Raw genomic sequence first — 23,118 nt, 5'->3', positions numbered from 1 at the left:
GGATAGAGTCAAGACCCATTGGTGTGCTGTATTCAGGAGACTCATCTCACGTGTAAAGACACACATAGCCTCAAAATAAAGGGATGGAGGAGTATTTACCAAGAAAATGAAAAGCAAAAATAAAGCTGAGGTTGCCATCCTAGTCTCTGATAAAACAGACTTTAAACCAACAAAGATCAAAAAAGACAAAGGGCATTACATAAGAGTAAAGGGATCAATGCAACAAGAAGAGCTAACTATCCTATATATGTATGCACCCAATATAGGAGCACCCAGATAGATAAAACAAGTTCTTAGAGACCTACACAGAGATTTAGACTCCCACACAACAATAGTAAGAGACTTTAACACCCCAGTGTCAATATTAGACAGAACAATGAGACAGAAAATTAACAAGGATATTCAGGACTTGAACTAAGGTCTGGACCAAGCAAACCTAATAGGCATCCACAGAACTCTCCATCCTAAATCAACAGAATATACATTCTTCTCAGCAACACATAGCACTTATTCTAAAATTGACCACATAATTGGAATTAAAACACTCCACAACAAATGCAAAAGAACAGAAACCGTAACAAACAGTCTCTCAACCACGGTGCAATCAAACTAGAATTCAGGGTTAAGAAACTCACTGAAAACTGCAAAACTACATGGAAACTGAACAACCTGCTCCTGATTGACTACTGGGTAAATAACAAAACTAAGGTAGAAATAAATAAGTTTTTTTAAACCAATGACAACAAAAACACAATGTACCAGAATCTCTGGGACACAGCTAAAGCAGTGTTTACAGAAAAATTTATAGCACTAAATGCCCACTTGAGAAAGTGGGAAAGATCTAAAATCGGATGCCCAAACATTAAAATTAGAAGAACTAGTGAAGCAAAAACCAACAAATTCAAAAGCTAGAAGAAGACAAGAAATAACTAAGATCAGAGCAGAACTGAAGGAGACAGAGACACAAAAAACCCTTCCAAAAACTCAATGAATCCAGGAGCTGGTTTTTGTGAAAAGATCAACAAGATAGATAGACCACTAGCCAGAAAAATAGAGAAGAAAAGCTTGAAGAATAAAATGGACAAATAAAAAATGATAAAGGGAATATCACCACTGATCCCACAGAAATACAAACTTCCATCAAAGAACGTTATAAACACCTCTGTGCAAATAAACTAGAAAATCTAGAAGAAATGGATAAATTCCTGGACATACACACTCTCCCAAGAATAAACCAGGAAGAAGTAGAATCCATGAATAAATCAATAACAATTTCTGAAATTGAGGCAGTAATTAATAGCCTGCCAACCGAAAACAAGCCCAGGACCAGAAGGATTCATAGCTGAATTCTACCAGAGGTACAAAGAGGAGCTAGTATCATTCCTTCTGAAACTATTTCAAACAATAGAAAAAGAGGGACTTCTCCCTAACTCATTTTATGAGGCCGGCATCATTCTGATACCAAAATCTGGCAGTGACACAACTAACAAAGAAAATTTCAGGCCAACATACCTGATGAACATTGGTGCAAAAATTCTCAGTAAAACACTGGCAAACCAAATCCAGCAGCACATTATAAAGCTTATCCATCACAATCAAGTCGGCTTCATCCCTGGGATGCAAGGCTGGTTCAACATACACAAATCGATATATGTAATCCATAACATAAACAGAACCAATGACAAAAACCACATGATTAACTCAATAGATGCAGAAAAAGCCTTCAATAAAATTCAACACCCATTCATGCTAAAAACACTCAATAAACTAGGTATTGATGGAGTGTATCTCAAAATGATAAGAGATATTTATGACAAATCCACAGCCAATATCACACTGGATGGGCAAAATCTGAAAGCATTCCCTTTGAAAACTGGCACAAGACAAGGATGGCCTCTCTCATCACTCCTATTTAAAATAGTATTGGAAGTTCTGACCAGGGCAATCAAGCAAGAGAAAGAAATAAAGGTATTCAAATATAAAGACAGGAAGTCAAATTGTCTCTGTTTGCAGATAACATGATTGTATATTTAGAATACCCCATCATCTCAGCCCAAAATCTCCTAAAGCTGATCAGCAATTTCAGCAAAATCTCAGAATAGAAAATCATTGTGCAAAAATCACAAGCATTCCCATACACCAATAATAGACAAACAGAGAGCCAAATCATGAATGAACTCCCATTCACAATTGCTACAAAGAGAATAAAATACCTAGGAATACAACTTACAAGGGATTTCAGCGAAGGACCTCTTCAAGGAGAGCTACAAATCACTGCTCAAGGAAATAAGAGAGGACACAAACAAATGGAAAAACATTCCATGCTCACGGATAGGAAGAATCAGTATCATGAAAATGGCCATATGCCAAAAGTAATTGATAGATTCAATGCCATTCCCATTAAGCTACCATTGACTTTCTTCACAGAACTAGAAAAAAACTACTTTAAATTTAATATGGAACCAAAAAAGAGCCTGTATAGCCAAGACAATTCTAAGCCAAAAGAACAAAGCTGGAGGCATCATGCTACCTGACTTCAAACTATACTACAAGGCTACAGTAACCAAAACAGCATGGTACTGGTACCAAAACAGATATACAGACCAATGGAACAGAACAGAGGCCTCAGAAATAACACTACACATCTACAACCATCTGATCTTTGACAAACCTGACAAAAACAAGAAATGGGGAAAGGATTCCCTATTTAATAAATGGTGCTGGGAAAACTGGCTAGCCATAGCAGAAAACTGAAACTGGACCCCTTCCTTACACCTTATACAAAAATTAACTCAAGATGGATGAAAGGCTTAAATGTAAGACCTAAAACCATGGATACCTGAGAAGAAAACTGAAACAAATCCATTCAGGATATAGGCATAGGCAAAGACTTCATGGCTAAAATACCAAAAGCAATTGCAACAAAAGCCAAAATTGACAAATGGGATCTAATTAAACTAAAGAGCTTCTGCAGAGAAAAAGAAACTATCATCAGAGTGAACAGGCAATCTACAGAATGGGAGAAAATTTTTGCAATATATCCATCTGACAAAGGGCTAATAGCCAGAATCTACAAGGAACTTAAACAAATTTACAAGAAAAAAACAAACAACCCCATCAAAAAGTGGACAAAGGATATGAATAGACAATTTTCAAAAGATGACATTTATGAGGCCAAGAAAGGTATGAAAAAAAGCTCGTCATCACTGGTCATTAGAGAAACGCAAATCAAAACCACAATGAGATATCATCTCATGCCAGTTAGAATGGTGATCACTAAAAAGTCAGGAAACAACAGATGCTGGAGAGGATGTGGAGAAATAGGAATGCTTTTACACTGTTGGTGGGAGTGTAAATTAGTTCAATCATTGTGGAAGACAGTATGGCGATTCCTCATGGATCTCAACGTAGAAACACCATTTGTCCCAGCAGGATTATAAATCAGTCTACTATAAAGACACATGCACACATATGTTTATTACAGCACTATTCAGAATAACAAAGACTTGGAACCAACCCAAATGCCCATCAATGACAGACCAGATAAAGAAAATGTGGCACATATACACAATGGAATCCTATACAGCCATAAAAAATAATGAGTTCATGTCCTTTGCAGGGACATGGATGAAGCTGCACACCATCATTCTCAGCAAACTAACGCAGGAACAGAAGACCAAACACCGCATGTTCTCATTCATAAGTGGTAGTTCAACAATGAGAACATATGGGCACAGGAAGGGGAACGTCGCACACTGGAGCCTGTCGGGGGTGGGGGATAGGGGAGGGATAGCATTAGGAGAAATACTTAATGTAGATTATGGGTTGATGGGTGCAACAAACCACCATGGCACAGGTATATTTATGTAATAAACCTGCACGTTCTGCACATGTATCCCAGAACTTAAAGTATAATAAAAAAAATAAACTTAGTGATTACTCAAGATTCTGCAAGACAAATGTATTTTAAATACTAAATATGTGAATTTATAATTATTGCATGTATTATAAATTTAAAATAATAGTGAACATTAAAGTATATAAATAAGCATACAAGTCAATACAATCAGTAGTCATTTACACACAAGCAAACTTTAAAAAGTCTTAATATTGTGTCATATTCTTGTTTTTATGAAAAATACAATGCTACATATGTACTTGAGACCACTGTGATAATCTCCTTGATAACATTCTCTTCACTCCGTTTCAGAGATAACCACTACCATTAAATCAGGATATATAATTCTTTTGCATGTTTTTAGAATATATTCACCCATGAACAGGTTTTTAATTGTTTGTAAATGGTATCAACATATACGACTATATATAAAGTGGCATCAACATGTATGAATATTCTGTAATATACTTTTTTGATTTTTTTAGATTTATACTTGATATATGTAGTTGTAGTTTTTTCTATAAAAATCTCATCTTGTAAATAAGCTTTAATTTAATTGCTCTCTTCATGAAATTTTAGATTGTTTAAACATTTTCATATAACACACAATAGTCCAACAAATATTTTTATGGAAGTTCCTTTGTACACAGGAATTTCTATGAGGTATTTACAATATGAACAAAAGTTAGATTTATATAGCATTTCCAAATAATCTTCAAGTGAGACACTGCAAAGCCTGAAAAGTGTTTGACAAATTTGCTCTTCACTAGAATAGCATAGAGTTCTTTTTGCTCCATATCTGGACCAACACGTATAATAATATCACCATCGATGTATACGACATCTGATAGGTATGATTATGCTACCTTCTTTTAATTTGAATTTATTAAAAAGTTGAAAATATTTTTATATAGTTTATTGGCCATTTGAATTTATTCTTCTTAAAGTCAACAATCAAACATTAAGATCATTATTTTCTATTGGTTCTTTTATTTCAAATATTCTTTATATATTTTAAATATCTATCCTTTTAAATATTTATACATTTAAAACACCTTCTTCCAGATTTCAACTTGTCTATGTTATAGATAATTATTTTCTCTACAGATATTTATATCTCTATATCTACAGATATATAAATATAAATTTTTTAACTCTTTTCAAAGGAAAATATATTTAATAAAATATATCGGTAGTTTTCCTTATGATGTATACTTTGTTGTGTTGTGTGTGCTTTAAGATCTTTCCTCACAAGTTCAAAACTAAGCAGCATTGCTTTCTACTTCTTCTAAACCTGTTCCATTCAACAAAAACATACTGTATGTGTGTTCCTGAGGACTGAAATTTTTCTTTACAGTAAATTGAGAAGTATTTGCAATTTCTAGATCAAGAAATGTGGAGAGTCAGCTTTGAATGACACTGACTTCAACAGATACACTGAATAATAGACATAAGCAAGAAAAAAGAAAATAGAATTAAGATTCAAATACAAGATAGTAATATTTGTTAACCAGAAATGTAATAGCAAAACAAAACACTGAGCAGAGCTAAATAAAACTGAAGACCTATAGAAATTCAGGCAATAAAACTGTGTAGTGGAGTTTAAGAAACTGGTTCCTATGAGAGATGGGAGGTTTAGCTTTAAGCCTGTTGATGAGAAAAGCCAAACTCTGTACAATATTTGAAGAGGTTTATTCTGCACCAAATATGAGTGTGGCCCATGAAACAGCCTCAGGAGGTCCTGAGAACATGTGCCCAAGGTAGTTGGGTTACAGCTTGGTTTTATACATTTCAGGGAGTCAGAATTTACAGGCAAATACATAAAGCAATAACATTGATTCAGCCTGGAAAGATGAGACACATTGAAGAGTGGAGAGTAGGGTCTTGCAGGTCATAGGTGGATTCAAAGATTTTCTGATCGGCAATTGGTGGAAAGACTTAAACTTTGCTTGAAGAGTTGAAGGCAGCATAAAGAAATGCCAGAGTTAAGATAAATGGGGTTGTGAAAGCCAAGGTTCTTGTTACATAGATGAAGCCTCTAAGTAGTAGGCTTCAGAGATAGTAGATGGTAAATGTCTCGTATCAGACCTTGAGGGACTCAGGGGGTTAAGAATTTCATTTTTGGTTTACAAGCCCCAATTTGAAGCCAGGGCTGGGACTACCTCTACTTTTGAGAATGGTTATAGATAACTAAATGGTGTTATAACAGAGAAAGAATTATTAAATTCCAATATAGTATACAACTGCTCTTTCAAGATCAAAGAACATAAATAAAGTTTTAAAGGTAATCCACTGGAAAATATGCAATAATTTTGTATTTTTAAATAATGATATAATTAACAACCAACTGATGAATTTCTATGTAAATGCAGTTTTATTGTCCTGCTCATGTAACACCTCATTAGTGGGTATGAGTGAGTCCTTGACACCTTAGTATATTCATTTCTAATTATCAGCCTAAAGTTTTTCTGGTGTTTAACTCCTCAGAGGACACTTTGTGAAAAATATACCCTGCTCTTAGGTTTGACAACCATAATCAGGAGTACCAGCCTCCTCAATTATCCAACATAGAGAGACTGAATTATTTCCCCTTTCTAATTCTAATTGCTACCATGCTTAATGATAGCAATTGCATAATGATTACTCTTATTTCTGAATAATTCTCAATTTTCTATTTAGTTTTAAAATTAAATATGGTTTATTACGCATACAAAAATTATTACCACATGGTAAGGTGAACATTGCTATGTTTCAGACACTTCATCATAATCCTTCCTAGAGTTATCTTTAGAAAGATAATGTTTGGAAGCCTGTGTTAAGGGGTGGGGAGAGCTTTAAGGAAAATAGGAAAAGAAAGCATAAATCATGTTAGCCTATTCCAAAAAGGATTCAAAAAATCTTTTAACTCTTTTCAAAAGAAAACTAATAAAAAGTTAAAATACAAATTCAACTTGCTTCAAAGATTGGAATTAAGTTGACTTTTGTATTGATACAAAAGACCTACAAAATGTCAAAGATCTTCCATATTATATGTTTTTATATATGACTACAAATGGAACATGAAAACATTTAAACCTGCTAAGTACAACTAATTTATTTATTATGGTTTTATGTCTTGAAGGCTTTCTCTAGTCCTTCTGAAGAAACTCTGAAGGAGATAAATTTGATCTATAGCAGGTTATTGGAGTGAACAGAAATATCATTTACAAATTTCAGCATTCAAACGTTAAAAACACATGATTTCATAACAATAAATTGCTCATATTGGCTTGTCTGTGAAAACTGGAAAACCTATTATAAGAGTGCATCATTTAAGAATAGTAATAATCCCATGTTCTTTGGAATGTATGTCATTATTTACTATTGTTTTGAACTGTTTTTAATATTTCAGCTACCTATTCACCCCACTCCAGATAAAGTGAAAATTTGAAAAACAAAAGAAACCCAAATGCCGTCATAAATCATAAAATTAGAACTCAGAGAAAATATAACAGAGAATAAACAGTAGTCATTTTACTTTTATTTGTTAATATCTAATGGCAATGATACTATTTCTGAAATTATGCCTTTCTCCAAGAAATTTATTTTGATCAAAAAACCATCATTCTCAGCAAACTATCGCAAGGACAAAAAACCAAACACCGCATGTTCTCACTCATAGGTGGGAATTGAACAATGAGAACACTTGGACACAGGAAGGGGAACATCACACACTGGCGCCTGTTGTGGGGTGGGGGGAGAGGGGAGGGATAGCATTAGGAGATATACCTAATGTAAATGACAAGTTACTGGGTGCAGCACACCAACATGGCACATGTATACGTATATAACAAACCTGCACGTTGTGCACATGTACCCTAGGACTTAAAGTATAATAATAATTAAAAAAAGAACTACCATATGACCCAGCAATCCCACTAGTGAGTGTATATCCAAAGGAACTGAAATCAGTATATAGCAGAGATATCTGCGCTCCTATGCTTATTGCAGCAATAAGCTTTGGAATCAACCTAAATGTCCATAAATGGATGATTGGATACAGAAAATGTGGTATATAAACACGATGGAATAGTGTTCATCAATAAAAAATAATGAAATCATAACTTTTGCCACAATATGGATGGAACTGGTGGCCATTATCTTAAGTAGAACAACTCAGAAATAGAAAGTTAAATATCACATGTTCTCAGTTCTAAGTGGGAGCCAAATAATGGGTACACATGAACATAGAGTGTAGAATGATAGACATTTGAGACTCAAGAAAGGTGGGATGGTGGGAGGGGGTGGGGTATGAGAAAATTATGAGTAAAACATACATTATATCATTATTATCTTTATAGTATATCCATTTAGATGGATATACTAAAAGCCCAGTCCTCACCACTATTTAATATATCAATGTAACAAAACTATCCTTGTGTCCCTTAAGTGTATACAAACAAAAATAAATTTAAAAAATAGTTTATCTAAATATAGTCTTAAAATTTTTACAATTGTTTCTTTCACATGATTGTTGAACATTTGTGTAAATCATATGATGTCTCCCTCTCCTTCCCCCAATGATGTTCATGTCCTAATTATGAGAACCTATGCACATGCTCAAATTTCTGTCATTATAAATTAGTTTGTTTTTTACAACTTTTCAGAAGTGGAATCTTTCAATATGTACTCTTTTACATGGTGCATTTCACTCAATATGATAATTTAAAGAGTTATCTTAAAAATGTGGGTACAGGTACTAACAGTACTTTTCATTTACATTGCTGAGATGAATTTCATTGTATGGAGATGCCACAATTTGTTCATACATTCATGTGTGTGGACATTTGGTTTGTTTTTACATTTTGATCATCACAAAAAATCAGTTATAAACAGTCATATACAAGTCCTTGCATGGATACATGCTTTTATTTGTCTTGCACACATACCTAGGAATGAAATAGCTAGGCTATAAGCTAGATGCATATAATTTTTAAACAATCTGCCAAAGTGATTTCTAAAGTGGTTGCCATGTTACATTGCTACAAGGAGTGTATGAGCTCAAGTTTCATAGTAGCCTTGCCAACACTTGCAACACTGTTATACTTATTTTTAACTTTGAGCTATTCTAGCAGTTTTATAGTTGTATTTCATTGTGGTTTTAATTACATTAATTAAAATGATGTGGAAAATGTTTAAAATGATGTTGAAAATGTTTCTGTGGTCATATTTACACACACAAATATATATAATCTTGTGACGTAGCTGCAAATTTTTTGCATTTAGCTATATATTTTTTAATTTTTTGATGGATTCTATTAATGAATTTTGAAAGTTCTTAATGAATTACTAATGCAAAACCTTTGTTACTTATATTATTTGTAAATCTTTTCTCCTCCAGGCTGTACCTTTTTTTTTTTTAGATGGAGTCTCGCTCTGTTGCCAGGATGGAGTGCAGTGGTGTAATCTTGGCTCACTGCAGCCTCCGCCTCCCAGGTTCAAGCAATTCTCCTGTCTCAGCCTCCCGAGTAGCTGGGACTACAGATGCACACTACCATGCCCAGCTAATGTCTGTATTTTTAGTAGAGATGGGGTTTCACCATGTTGGCCAGGATGGTCTCAATTTCCTGACCTCAAGTGATCCACCTGCCTCAGCCTCCCAAAGTGCTGAGATTACAGGCGTGAGCCACCACACCCGGCCTGTAGCTTGCTTTTTTATTCTATTACTTGTATATTTAAAAAGAAGAAGATTCTCATGTTAATGAAGTAGAATTTATCAAAATTTTTTAATGTATATTTTTGGTGGTTTCATTTCATCTTAAATGAAATAAAACAATGTTTACTTAAGCAAAGGTCTTTAAGATTTTTTCTTGAGTTCCCTCTTAGACATTGTATAAATTTTCAATTTATATTTAGTTTTATGAGCCATTTGTCCTAAATAGATGGACCTAGATCCTCCTAAGGTAGTCAGGAGTTGTCAAGAATGTATGTGAAGAAACTACCAGAAGTTACGCAACAAATCACCAATAAGAACTAGTGAAAATAGCACCAAGGGATTACACAGTCCCAATAAGAATTAAGTGAAAACAGTACCAAGAGATTACACAGGCCAGGAGAGTGACAACTTTCTCCAGGTAATACAGAAAACCTGATGATTCAAAGGGATTGGTGATAATAGTCAAAGGGTTTTGCCTCAGTAGTACGTGATAATTACCCTTAGACAAAATGCTGCTGTTGTCTCATCTTACAAATCTTCAAAGTAAGTCCTTAAAAAATGAATTATTTCCCAATAACTTATCTGTATGATAGAACAAAGCTAAAAGACATTAATAGAAATATAAATGTATACAGCATCCTGAAAGGCAAAAAATCATAATATATAGCATTCAATTGAAATTAGCAGACATGCAAAGAAGCATTAAAATAAATACATGCTGTTCAAAATAAAACACAGACCTGATTATCAGCATCTAGTGTTGTTGTCTCCCATAAACAATGGGCAGAGCATCATGTGCTAGGAATGGCTATTCAGGCCACATCAATGGTCCAGGCCCCTTTTGTCCTGACCAACTCTTAAACATACGAATATAGTATGTTATATTTCATTTGACTCTTGGTTTTTGTCACACCATGGCCTGAGTATTTGATCAGGCCACTGGCAAGCCTTAGACTAGCATATAAAATAAAGTTCCCTGTGGAAACAAGACATTTGTGCAAAAATCAGATCTGCTGCTTACAAACTCATTGTTACTTATGTGGATGCTCACTACAAAGAACCCTATGCTAGGCCAGGCGCAGTGGCTCATGCCTGTAATCCCACCACTTTGGGAGGCTGAGGAGGGAGGATCATGAGGTCAGGAGGTTACCTGGCTAACATGGTAAAACCCCGTCTCTACTGAAAATACAAAAAAAAAATAAAAAATAAAAATTAGCTGGGCATGGTGGTGGGTGCCTGTAGTCCCAGTTACTCGGGAGGCTGAGGCAGGAGAATGGCGTGAACCTGGGAGGCGGAGCTTGCGGTGAGCTGAGATCACGCCACTGCCCTCCAGCCTGGGTGACAGAACGAGACTTAGTCTCAAAAAAAAAAAAAAAAAAAAAAAAAGAACCCTATGCTAGGCCAGGCGCGGTGGCTCACGCCTGTAATCCCACCACTTTGGGAGGCTAAGGCAGGTGAATCATGAGGTGGAGAGTTTAAGAGTAGCCTGGCCAAGATAGTGAAATCCCGTCTCTACTAAAGATACAAAAATAAACCAGGCGCGGTGGCAGATGTCTGTACTCCCAACTACTCAGGAGGCTGAGGCACGAGAATCGCTTGAACTCAGGAGGCAGAAGTTGCAGTGAGCAGAGATCGTACCACTGCACTCTAGCCTGGGAGACAGAGTAAGACTGTCAAAAAACAAACAAACAAACAAACAAAACCTATGCTGATAAACGGTAGCAAACCCAACCTCATCAGCTGAACATGAGACTGAATTATTCTCCCAGAACAAGCACATGTAGAATTGATAGCCTTCTGGATCTGTAAGAGAATGGCCCATGGAAATTCAGACACCATCCTACCTTGAACCTATACACACAAACTGCTACCCTATCAGAAGACAATCTGTTTAGTCTATTTGCACTACTATGAAAGAATGCCAGAGATTGGGCAATTTATAAAGAAAAACAGTGGGGTGTTTTGTTTGTTTTCTGTTTCTTAGAAACCAAAAGGTTTTAATGGCTCGTGGTTCTGCAGGGCATTCAGGAAGCATGGTGCCAACATCTGTTTCTGGTGAGGGCCACAGAAAGCTTACAATCATGGCAGAAGGTGAAGGGGAAGCAGGTGTGTCACATGGTGTGAGAGACAGCAAGAGGAGTGTAGATGCCAGGCTCTTTTTACAAAATCAGATCTCATGTGAACTCATTATGGTGGGGAGTGTACCAAGCCATTCAGGAGGAATCCTCTTTCACGACCCAAACACCTCCTACTAGGCCTCACCTCCAACATTGGGAATCATATTTTAACATTGCAGTTTGGAAAGGACAAGTATCCAAACCATATCAACACCACCAAAACAAAACTGCCCTACCTGCCACATCCTGGTCAAAGGGATATATCTCTTGAGCCAGTGAGGAAGGGACTTCTTGGCAAATAGATCACACCAGGCTTCCCATCCCATCTACAGGGTTCCACTGAATCAACACTTTTTTTGGATTCTAATGTTTTCCATTAACTCAAGCCACACTATCCAGTCCTGGCAAGTCCACATTTGTTTTCTGTTTATGTTCCCTCGGCACAATGCATCTGTTAATAGCCCCATATTTGCAGCCAAAGCTGCATATCACTGAGCTCATGGATCCTATGATAGAATCTCCATGTTCCATAACAATCCCAACTTGCAGGGGTGGTTAACCTTTCAAGTCATAATTAAATGATAGGCTTAAGTGACGACTGGGAGGAAACAAGAAAACCAGCCTAGACTGTACATCATGGGGAAGCAATGTAGGGTCTCACTGCAGCAATTCCCTAAAAAAGGCACTTCTCATTTGCTACTTATATTTGACCATGCTGCCACCCCCTTTTCAATGCTATACCTTTCTTTTATAATTATTGATACGTAATTCTCCATGCGTGACCCTATCACGGCCTTTCATTCTCTTTTACCCTTTTATGAAGGCTCAAATGGATAGCAGACCAGAATGGCCTTAAACAGGAAGGACTGAAAGAGGTTATGCAAACCCATTTTAAATTTTTCAGAATTTTGTCCCAATCAATTCTTAAACATATTGTGTCTTTCTGGATATATTGTATAAAAACTATTTATGTTAAACTGCTTTTATTTTACATCTTGCTTGTAACTCTTTTGAATAAAAAGTCTGGTGAGAATAGCAGAAAATTAAGAAAGTAAGAAATTTTGATTATTGAATGAAGCAACAAAGTGGCAGTGGGCAAACAAACAAAGCCCCAGCTGACACCTAGGGAGATGTGTGTGGTGGGGTGAGAGGTAGGGTCAGGCCAGGACATTAATGATCTTTATTTTCCAGATCAGCTTCTGACAGTTTTCTGTTCATTCTGGGGAAAGACACACATACACACACCCACAAACACCACCACCACCACCACCACCTCCTTGCACTACCTTTCCAAACTGCTGTGAACACATCAAGTTCAAAGTGACTGCTGAGACTAGGATCACACCTGATAATGCTGATTATGAGACAGCAGGGGGTGACCTCAGCTCTTGGATTTTCCATGGAGAACAGCTCCAGATGCCATTCACACTCCTGAGGCTGATAAACTAATGTCATGAACAAATAAAACTGTTCACAACTGACTGTCTCAGTTAGTCCTTTTAAAAGCAAGGACTAAATTAAATTCTTCTGAGTGGACAAAAAAACCCCATGGTGCAAGAACATCATGGGGGTGCTAGTAACCTGACTGACTAAATAATGTATATCCTAATCAGGATGCCCTAACAGTGTAAACTATTTATTTACAGTGGCACCATGTATGCCCGCTGGGATTGTACTTTATGTTTCTACCCTGACCATCATGACACAGCGTCAATCCTAGTAAGCATTTAGGGCAGCTTTAACTTACTGGCCAGAGCTGTGCTATGACTGATTAATGTCTCAGGCCAGATTTTAAAAATAATCATATAAAAACATAAGAAGATTGCTGTATTAGTCCATTTTCATGCTGCTGATAAAGACATACCTGAGACTGGGCAATTTACAAAAGAAAGAAGTTTAATTGGACTTACACTTCCACGTGGCTGGGGAAGTCTCACAATCATGGTGGAAGGTAAGGAGGAGCAAGCCCCGTTTTGCATGGATGGCAGCAGGCAAAAAGAGAATAGGATGATGCAAAAGCAGAAACCCCTGATAAAACCATCAGACCTTGTGAGATTCACTACGACGACAACAGTATGGGGGAACTGCCTCCATGATTCAATTATCTCCCACCAGGTCCCTCCCATAACACATGAGAGTTATAGGAATATAATTCAAGATGAGATTTGGGTGGGGACACAGAGCCAAAGCATATCAATTGGTCTCTTGGATCTCTAGAATAGATTCTATCGGGCTTTGGGACATCTTTTTCTGACTTAATAATGACTGGAGCTTATGGCTATATTCACTCTTCCATGGCATGTCTTATTACCCTACTTAAAGTTTTGTCATCATTCTGGTCATTAACTGTTGTCTGAGACAAATTAACTAGTGTAATTATAGTCCTTTAAATTGAACTGTTTTGATTCCTATGAGACAGCCTATGCTTCAGGCTCAGGCCCTGAAGAATCAAGTGGTGGAGTTGAAGAGTCTGGTTCTGGGGCAGAATCCTATGTGTGATTCTTTAAGCCTGACCTTTGTAATTAGGCAGTTTCAAAGACTTTACTGGTAGGCCTCATAGGGAAAGTTGCCCTCCTCATCAGACTTGGTGCACAGCCAGTGCATTTTACTTTTCTGGAGAGAGTTACAGTCAAGCACTAAGGCATCCACCAGTACAGCCATGCTCATATGGATTTCTGCATTCTTGGCCTAGGAGATTCCTGCTGGAGGTCTCCTTGTTGTGAATCTTTGGCTGAAGCCTTTTCAAGAACCTCAAAGGAGGTCTTGTTGAGGGGTGATTGTAGACTTGACTAAGATACTTTTTTCCTCCACTCTTCAGTACTTTTCCACTCCTAGCCCTTCTTCCTCTCCCTCACCTGTCCTATTCCTGGATTCATAATGCAGAAGGAGCCTTGTATGTAGGGCTTTTCAGCAGAGAGATTATTCTATTCCCCCCTCCTGGGCTTCATGTCATCTGACAGAACCTTGTCCAGTGTTATTCTATTGGGAAAAATGGAGCATTAGGGAAACAATCAACAGCATGGTACTGTTAAAAAAAAAATATATATATATATATATATATATATATATATATATATATATATAAAAAACAGGCACATAGACCAATGGAACATAATGGAAAGCCCAGAAATAAGGCCATACATCTACTACCATCTGGTTTTTGACAAAGCTGACAAAAACAACAATGGGGAAAAGACTCCCTATTCAATAAATGGTGCTGGGATAATTGGCTAGCCATATGCAGAAAATTTAAGCTAGACTCCTTCCTTACACCATAAATAAAAATTAACTCGAGGTGGATTAAAGACTTAAATAAAAATCACAAAACTATAAAAACCCCACAAGACAGCATAGGCAATCCCATCCAGGACCTAGGAACAGGCAAAGATTTGGCAAAGATAAAAAAAGCAATCAACAAAAGCAAATTTGACAAATGGGATCTAATTAAACTTGAGAGTTTCTGCACAGCAAAAGAAACTATCAGCAAAGTAAGCAGAAAACCTACAGGATGGGAGAAAATTTTTGCAAACTATGCATCTGACAAAGGTCTAATACCCAGCATTTATAAGGAACATAAACAAATTTACAAGAGAAAAACAACCCCATTAAAAAGTGGGCAAAATTCATGAACAGACACTTCCTAAAAGAAGACATTTATGTGGCCAACAAACATGAAAAAATGCTGAACATCACTGATCATTAGAGAAATGCAAATCAAAACCACAATGAGATATCATCTCACACCAGTCAGCATGGCAATTATTAAAAAGCCAAGAAACAACAGATGCTGGCATGGTTGCAGAGAAAAGGGAACCCTTACATACTGTTGGTGGGAGTGTAGATTAGTTCAACCATTGTGGAAAGCAGTATGGCAAATCCGCAAAGAGATAAAAGCAGAACTACCATTTAACTCAGCAATCCCATTACTGGGTATATAACCAGAAGAATATAAAACATTTTACCATAAAGACACATGCACACGAATGTTAACTGCAGCAATATTCACAATAGCAAAGACATGGAATCGACTTAACTGCCCACACTGGATAAAGAAAATGTGGTACATACACACCATGGAATATTATGCAGCCATAAAAAAGAATAAGATCTTGTCTTTTGCAGAAACATGGATGAAGCTGGAGACTATTATCCTTAGCAAACTCACACAGAAACAGAAATCCAAATATTGAATGTTCTCATTTATAAATGAGACCTAAATGATAGGAACTTATGAATACAAAGAAAGATTCAACAGACACTGGGGTCTACTTGACAATAGAGGGTGACAGGAGGGAGAGGAGCTGAAAAGATAACTATTGGGTACTGAGCTTAATACCTGTGTGATGTAATAATAAGCACAACAAACTCCCATTACACGTGTTTATATATGCAACACACCTTCACATGTACCCCCAAATGTAAAATAAAAATTAAAAAGAAAAAAAAGAAACAATCCTTTTTTTCTCTTTGTCTCTTTCTTTCCTGTACTATTGTAGTAAGTGAATAAAGTTTTGTTACTTTCCATTTGGCTCATTGCCCTAATTGACCATTTAACACCTTATGCCCTGACAAATGGCTGATTATAAAATTCATATGGAATGGAAAGGACATTCATTAGCCAAAATAACTTTGAGAAAGAAGAAAGCTTTAGACAGACTTGTTATAAAGCTGCAGAGACTGAGAGCTTGTGGTCCTGGCCATAAGATAGATCAAGTCGGGTGAATACAGAGTCCAGAAATAGATCCACATTTGTGTTCACATATCATTTTTTGCAAATGTACAAAGGCAACTCAGTAATGTGTGGATAATCTTTTTAACAAATGATACTGGGACGATTGTATCTTCTTTTGAAGAAGAAAAGAAGGACAAAGTAAAAGAAGATGAGGATAACAAAAAGATGAAAGAGGATGAGAAGGAGGAGAAAGAGGAGAAAAGAGGGGAAGAACTATTTTTCAGTTTTTTTCTCTGTGCACCTCTCTTCTCTTTGATACTTTGCCCTGCATATTCTACCCACTTGGCTTTCTCTGAGTTCTCAGGGTTATCACATGAACTCAGGGCAGCTAATAAGCTCCACTTTGTTTTCCCTTCCATGTGCTATAGCTTTGAAGTGACCTGGGATTAAGGTAGAGTGTGATTTGTTCCCAGTGTTTCAAGGATTGCTGTTTTCCACTGATCGATGCCTAATATGCTGAAATATATTACTTCATATATATATATATATATATATATATATATACATATATCCTCATATTTTATTAATTTCAGGTATAAGGATAAGCAGGATGTTGTTACTCCAAAATGAAAATCCTACAAGATCAATTGAGTAATCTTTTTAATTTATGCTTCATATCACAGAGCATAATAGAGCTCTCTGCTGTCATGTGCCTTTTTGTATTGGGCAGTTTCATCAAGGAGATAGAAATTGTATCAGCAAATGGAATAAGAAGCATCTAATATGAAGAATTATTAACTAACTATACCTAATTAACTACTAAAACTGCATAGACAAAGCTAAAGAATACAGACATAACAAGTGTAAGGAATAATCTATAACCTCTAGGATCAAGGACAAATGCTAAAGAGACAAACTTAAAAAAATGAGATTCAAACTTTATTAAACAAGGTATGGTGTGGCCTACTAGATATCAAAGATGTTTACTGAGATGTCATAGATTGAAACAGAGAAGTAGAAAACTTCCCACTCAGGTACAAGCAAAACTGTAGGAAACCACTGAGTAAGCTGACAATGAGCCTCCCTAGAAAGGCACATGCTGGGTGATGGAAAATCTCTCAGAGAATCTGCCTGCTGCACACTGATGAAACACACTGGGAATCCTCTTCAAAGGCCACTGCTAAAACTTTCTTCAATTTGGGTGCCCTTGAGTCTCCTACACAAAACTTCCATGGAATCTGGAGCCTGGCTTGAATACTCTGCTGCTGCCAACTTTGCCATGGGAGCATAAAATAAATGATCACAACCACAAAGAGAAGTTCCTTCCTCGTTCAGTGTTCTTCTGGTGCCCTCCATTTCCAAGACTTAACATTGCACCAGTTGGCAAAGAAGAAATATTTACAAGGTACTTCTCTTGTATTAAAGTCAGGACATAGAAGGGTTGATCTGGATCTAGGAAACAACAAATTGATTGTTGCAACAGTTTCTTACATCCCACAATATAAAATCGTTTTCCTTTTTTAATACTTTTCTCGTTACTGGTGTGATTGTTTCCAAATGTCCATCTCTTTCAACATAGTCTTAGAAGAATGAAAGGCAAAGTCTTTTTGTATGTGTTTAAGATGTGTATAGTAATCTCATAAATTGGTACTAGGCACAAAGAATCCAGTAAATATATAAATATACAAATACACACATATAAATATATATGTATATTTTTATATTTAATAAAGGAAGAATAGTATTGCAGGTAAAACAATGGACATGTTGACAGAAACACATGCAAGATAATGAAGGAAAACATGGCTCTTGTTTAAAACTACAAGTAGTTACATTGTTATTTGGGGAGAGGAAGTGACTGGAATTGGATTGGTATTGGTTGGAAAGAAAAGCTAAATCTAATGTTGTTTACAGGTAAAAGGATATGTAAGATCTACCCATTCCTTCAAATATCTTATGACCTCATTGGTGTAACAGTAGATATTCACAGACATGGATTTAATAGCAAACAAAAATGAAATGAGCTGAATGACTCCGTCAGCAAAAATAATTAATGTGCTAAAACATATTTTAAAACACAAATACAAGCTTCCTTGAAAATGATGAATATGCTGAGCTTTAAAATAAAATGAGAAACTCAGAGGTTATGAATAACGCCTTCAATGAACTTTATCCTGAGAGTCGCTGTAAAATGCTGGACACTTGGAGTTTTCCTATCAAGGAACTCATGAAATATAGAGAAAGTAATAAGGCCAGGACGGCTTTGCATTAAGGAATCCAAAACAATATAGCAGCACACAGATGGTTCATAACTGCATCATTATGAACCATATCCATTATGATGGACTGCATCATAACTTGGAACAAGAAATAAACATCACTCTGCAAGGAAACTGAGTAGAAAAAAAGAGTTGTCACTAAGAACTGGTTATCATAATCTGCCCCAAATGCAAACTTTCAATCCAATTTCTTGGTGTCTGAGTATTATCAAAAGTCTTAAGTGAGAAACACGGTTAAAAATTTATCCAATTTGATAGCAACTACAAAAAACTTGCAGACATTAAGCAAAACTTATACGAAAAAACTCAGGTTAAATGATATAAGCAGATAGAAAACAGAAATTGTGAAACACATCGGGAAATAAGTCACCATGATTGAGAAACAGCAGAAACAAGAAATCGCAAAAGGATAACATAGATATTCCAGGTATCTGACCTGTAAAATGAATATTAAAAAAAAACAACTTCCAAAATAGAAAAGTATGATTTGTAAATTACAAAAACAAATAACAACGAAGATCTGATTAAGGAATTAAGAATATTTTAATAAAAAATAAGAAAACTAGAAATTAGAACTGAAAAATTCATGCACAATGTTGTATGGAAAAAAAAAACCTAGATGAAATATTTAAAACATGACATAAGAGATACAGGTAAAAGAAGATGAGGCGCGCGCACACACACACACACACACACATATATATAATAAAATTATTAGAAATTATTAGAAAATGAGAGGCATTGTTTAAGGAGACAACTGATGATAATTCTCTGATAATTCTCTACAACTGTTGGAAAACAATAATTATCAGGTTCAGGAAAAGAAATGAGTTAAGAAGTTTAAATATAGTCTTAAATAGTAAACATGCAGAAAATAAAAAAAAGTATGAAAATACCTACAAAAAAACATAATGTGAATGAAAGACATCTTTTATACAAAATGTAAAAGTCTACTACACAGATACATATGCAAGACCCATTTAAAAGAGAACATTTTCTGAAGTAGTTTCTGGGTGCAGAGGGAAAAGATTTCAAATAGAAAAGCTGTGCTTTAAGAAAGAGTAATGACATTGGTAAATCCAAATAAACAATAACTGCCTAACACAATAATATATCTAATAGGACAAAGTTTGAACTGAAGTACTAGACTAGGAAAACTTGTATGTTTAGTAGGTTATCTAAATTATTCTGATATCTGGCCAAGAGGAGTGTAAGACGTTGGTTAATTAATATTGAAATTGTTAATGTTTCAAGTAAGAGAAGGAAGGAATTACAATCGGAAAAATATTTTAAAAGATAAGGGGAATGCAAATGTAAAGATGTTTAAAATACACAAGTTGTAAAATAAGATATTAGAAATAAATTAAAAACGGGAAATTAGTAAAAATGAAAAAGTACCAACTACACAAACTAAAAGAAAATCTTGTGACATTACATTTTATTGATAAATGAATCCATCTAAATTGAATCCATCTATTTATTAATCCAATGGATTTATTAATAATCCAATGGATGTATTAATCCAATCCATTTATTTATTCATAAATGAATCCATCTAAATTTACTTTTACACTTAAAATGTGAAACCTCAGCAAAATTGAAAGTCTTATGGAACAATATGGGAACAATACAAAATATCCAGCAGACAAATAATAACCATAATAATTCTGGAGTAGTCACGTCAATATGCATTATTTTAAAGCAAAATTTATGCTTGAATTAAATAGGTTTACTGCATAGTATGCACTTATAACTATCCAGATTCTATGTTTGGATGCACCAAATAAAGGGTCTGAAAAATGTATACATTCAAAAGCCACAGTTTTGGATAGAGAACTGTACTAATATTGGGAGATTTTAATATTCTTCAATAATGGAAAGATAAAAAATACATAGCCATTGGCTATTACAAAAACATGACATTCATGAAGGTAATTCATGTTAGTCACTAAATATCTATAGTTCTCTTTCCTGCTTCCTTGAAGTTAAACACGTTGGTGTTATTTACTGCAAGTCCATGAAAAGAGCAGAGTCCCTGCTGAAGAAAAGCCTCATGGCCCAGTGCATGACTCACTACTTTCTATTTTTCCCATCTCATTGTTTCCCATAGTGAAATCTTCCAAAGTTGCATCCCTCAGTGAGGATGACATGAACTGGAGGCTACTATTCCCTAAATTACTTCATGTCCTTGTTGTAGACATCAGGTTGGGGATGCTTGTTAGCAAAATCTGACTTGCCCAAGTAATCCTCAAAGTATGATCTGTACTGAGTGGACCATGATCAATGCTTTCTCCAAACCTTTATAAATCTGCAACAAGTTCTGGAGCTTGGGCTAGAATGTAAACGAACTCTCTCACTAAGCACACTTTTATCTGTTACAATTTTTTTCTTTTGGTTAATTTTAAGACATTCTCCCATGAAAGAGGCAGTGGTTTAACTTACAGTCTGGCACAAGCTTTTTTTACCTACCGGAATGGGTGGGTTCTTGGTCTCGCTGACTTCAAGAATGAAGCGGTGGACCCTCGCGGTGAGTGTTACAGTTCTTAAAGATGGTGTGTCCAGAGTTTGTTCCTTCAGATGTTCAGATGTGTCGCGAGTTTCTTCCTTCTGTTGGGTTTGTGGTCTCGCTGACTTCAGGAGTGAAGCTGCAGACCTCCGCGGTAAGTGTTACAGCTCTTAAAGGCAGTGCGTCTGGAGTTGTTCATTCCTTCCGGTGGGTTCGTGGTCTCCCTGGCCTCAGGGGTGAAGCTGCAGACCTTTGCCGTGAGTGTCACAGTTCATAAAAGTTCATAAAAGTGGCGCGTCCAGAGTTGTTCATTCCTCCCGTCCGGGGTTGTTTGTCCCTCCCCGTGGGTTTGTAGTCTTGCTGGCCTCAGGAGTGAAACTGCAGACCCTGGCTGTGAGTGTTACAGCTCATAATAGCGGGGCAGACCCAAAGAGTGAGCAGCAGCAAGATTTATTGCGAAGAGTGAAAGAACAACGCTTCCACAGCATTGAAAGGGACCCAAGTGTGTTGCCACCGCTTGCTTCCGTGTCCTGCTTCCCTTATCTGGCCCCACCCACATCCTGCTGATTGTCCGTGTTACAGAGAGCTGACTGGTCCATTTTACAGAGAGCTGATTGGTCAGTTTTGACAGAGTGCTGACTGGCGTGTTTACAAACCTCTAGCTAGACACAGAGTGCTGATTGGTGCGTTTACAATCCTTTAGCTAGACAGACAAGTTCTCCAAGTCGCCACCCCACCCAGCCGGCTTCACCTCTCAATGGCACTCCCTGCTCGACTTTGCGGCACCTAGCCCGGGGCACTCCAGCAGCCCAGAGGGATCTACTCCCCTGAGCAGGTGCTGGCTGGCTGCGCCCCGAGTCGGGGGCCAGCTGAGCCTGCGCCCACCAGGAACCCGCACTGGCGGGAGCGCCACCTGCGCAGCCACGGCTCCCGCCCGCGCCTCCTTCTCCACACCTCCCCGCCAGCAGAGAGAGCCGTTGGCTCAGGCCTCTGCTAGCCCTAGAGAGGGGCCCCCACAGCGCAGCAGTGGGCTGAAGTGCTCCTCCAGCGCGGCCAGAGCGGACGCCGAGGCCGAGGAGGAGCAGAGAGCGAGCAAGGGCTGCTGGCACGTTGTCACCTCTCAGAAGTATCTCGATGACATGAATGATAAAAAGCGAGTAAGTTTGATTTAATAAAAATATATGGGACATTGCACCATGACATTGGGAAATAGATGGCATTTTCAGAAACATTTTGATGACTTAATGAAAAGTGAACATGATCTAGCCTCAAAAAATAAATAAAAGGAACAGTGCTATATATGCCATTTTTATCACACTACAATTAAATTAGAATCAATTACATATAGCTTGAAAAGTATATGAACATAAACATACATCGAAAACACATTTTAAGCAACTGATTACTTTAAAAATCTTACTGTATAGAATAGAAATATCTTGGCCTGTTAAGGATACACACATGTATGTATGTGTTTATATACATGTGTATATATGTGTATGTGTGTATGTATATGTGTATGTATATATGTGTGTGCGTATATATGTGTTCATCTATATGATTATAAAATACATAGCTCAGCCAAAACAGTACTAAAGGAGCATTTAGAGGAGCACTTATATTTGAAATGATATAAAGGAAAATTAGAGTGGTTCACACTAAATGAGCCAAATATTTAACAGGAAGTTGGAAAGAACAGTATAATAAAACCAAAAATAATACAATAACGAAAATAATAAAAATTAGAGCTGAAAATCATGCCAGAATAATTTTATATGAGAAGAGCAAGCAAGTTAAAACAGTGGTTCCTAAAAGATGAATTAACTATACAAATATTTGTCAATATTAAGAAAAAGATACATTTGTGTGTATGTATTTATATATATTATTTAATATATTTTATTAATATAGCTATGTAGACATATTTTATTAGTTTTTATTTAAAAATATA

Source organism: Pongo pygmaeus, chromosome 3 (assembly GCF_028885625.2).
Source record: "Pongo pygmaeus isolate AG05252 chromosome 3, NHGRI_mPonPyg2-v2.0_pri, whole genome shotgun sequence".
Taxonomy (NCBI): Eukaryota; Metazoa; Chordata; class Mammalia; order Primates; family Hominidae; genus Pongo; species Pongo pygmaeus.
The sequence above is the reverse complement of the archived record's forward strand: the minus strand, read 5'-3'. Positions refer to the sequence as shown.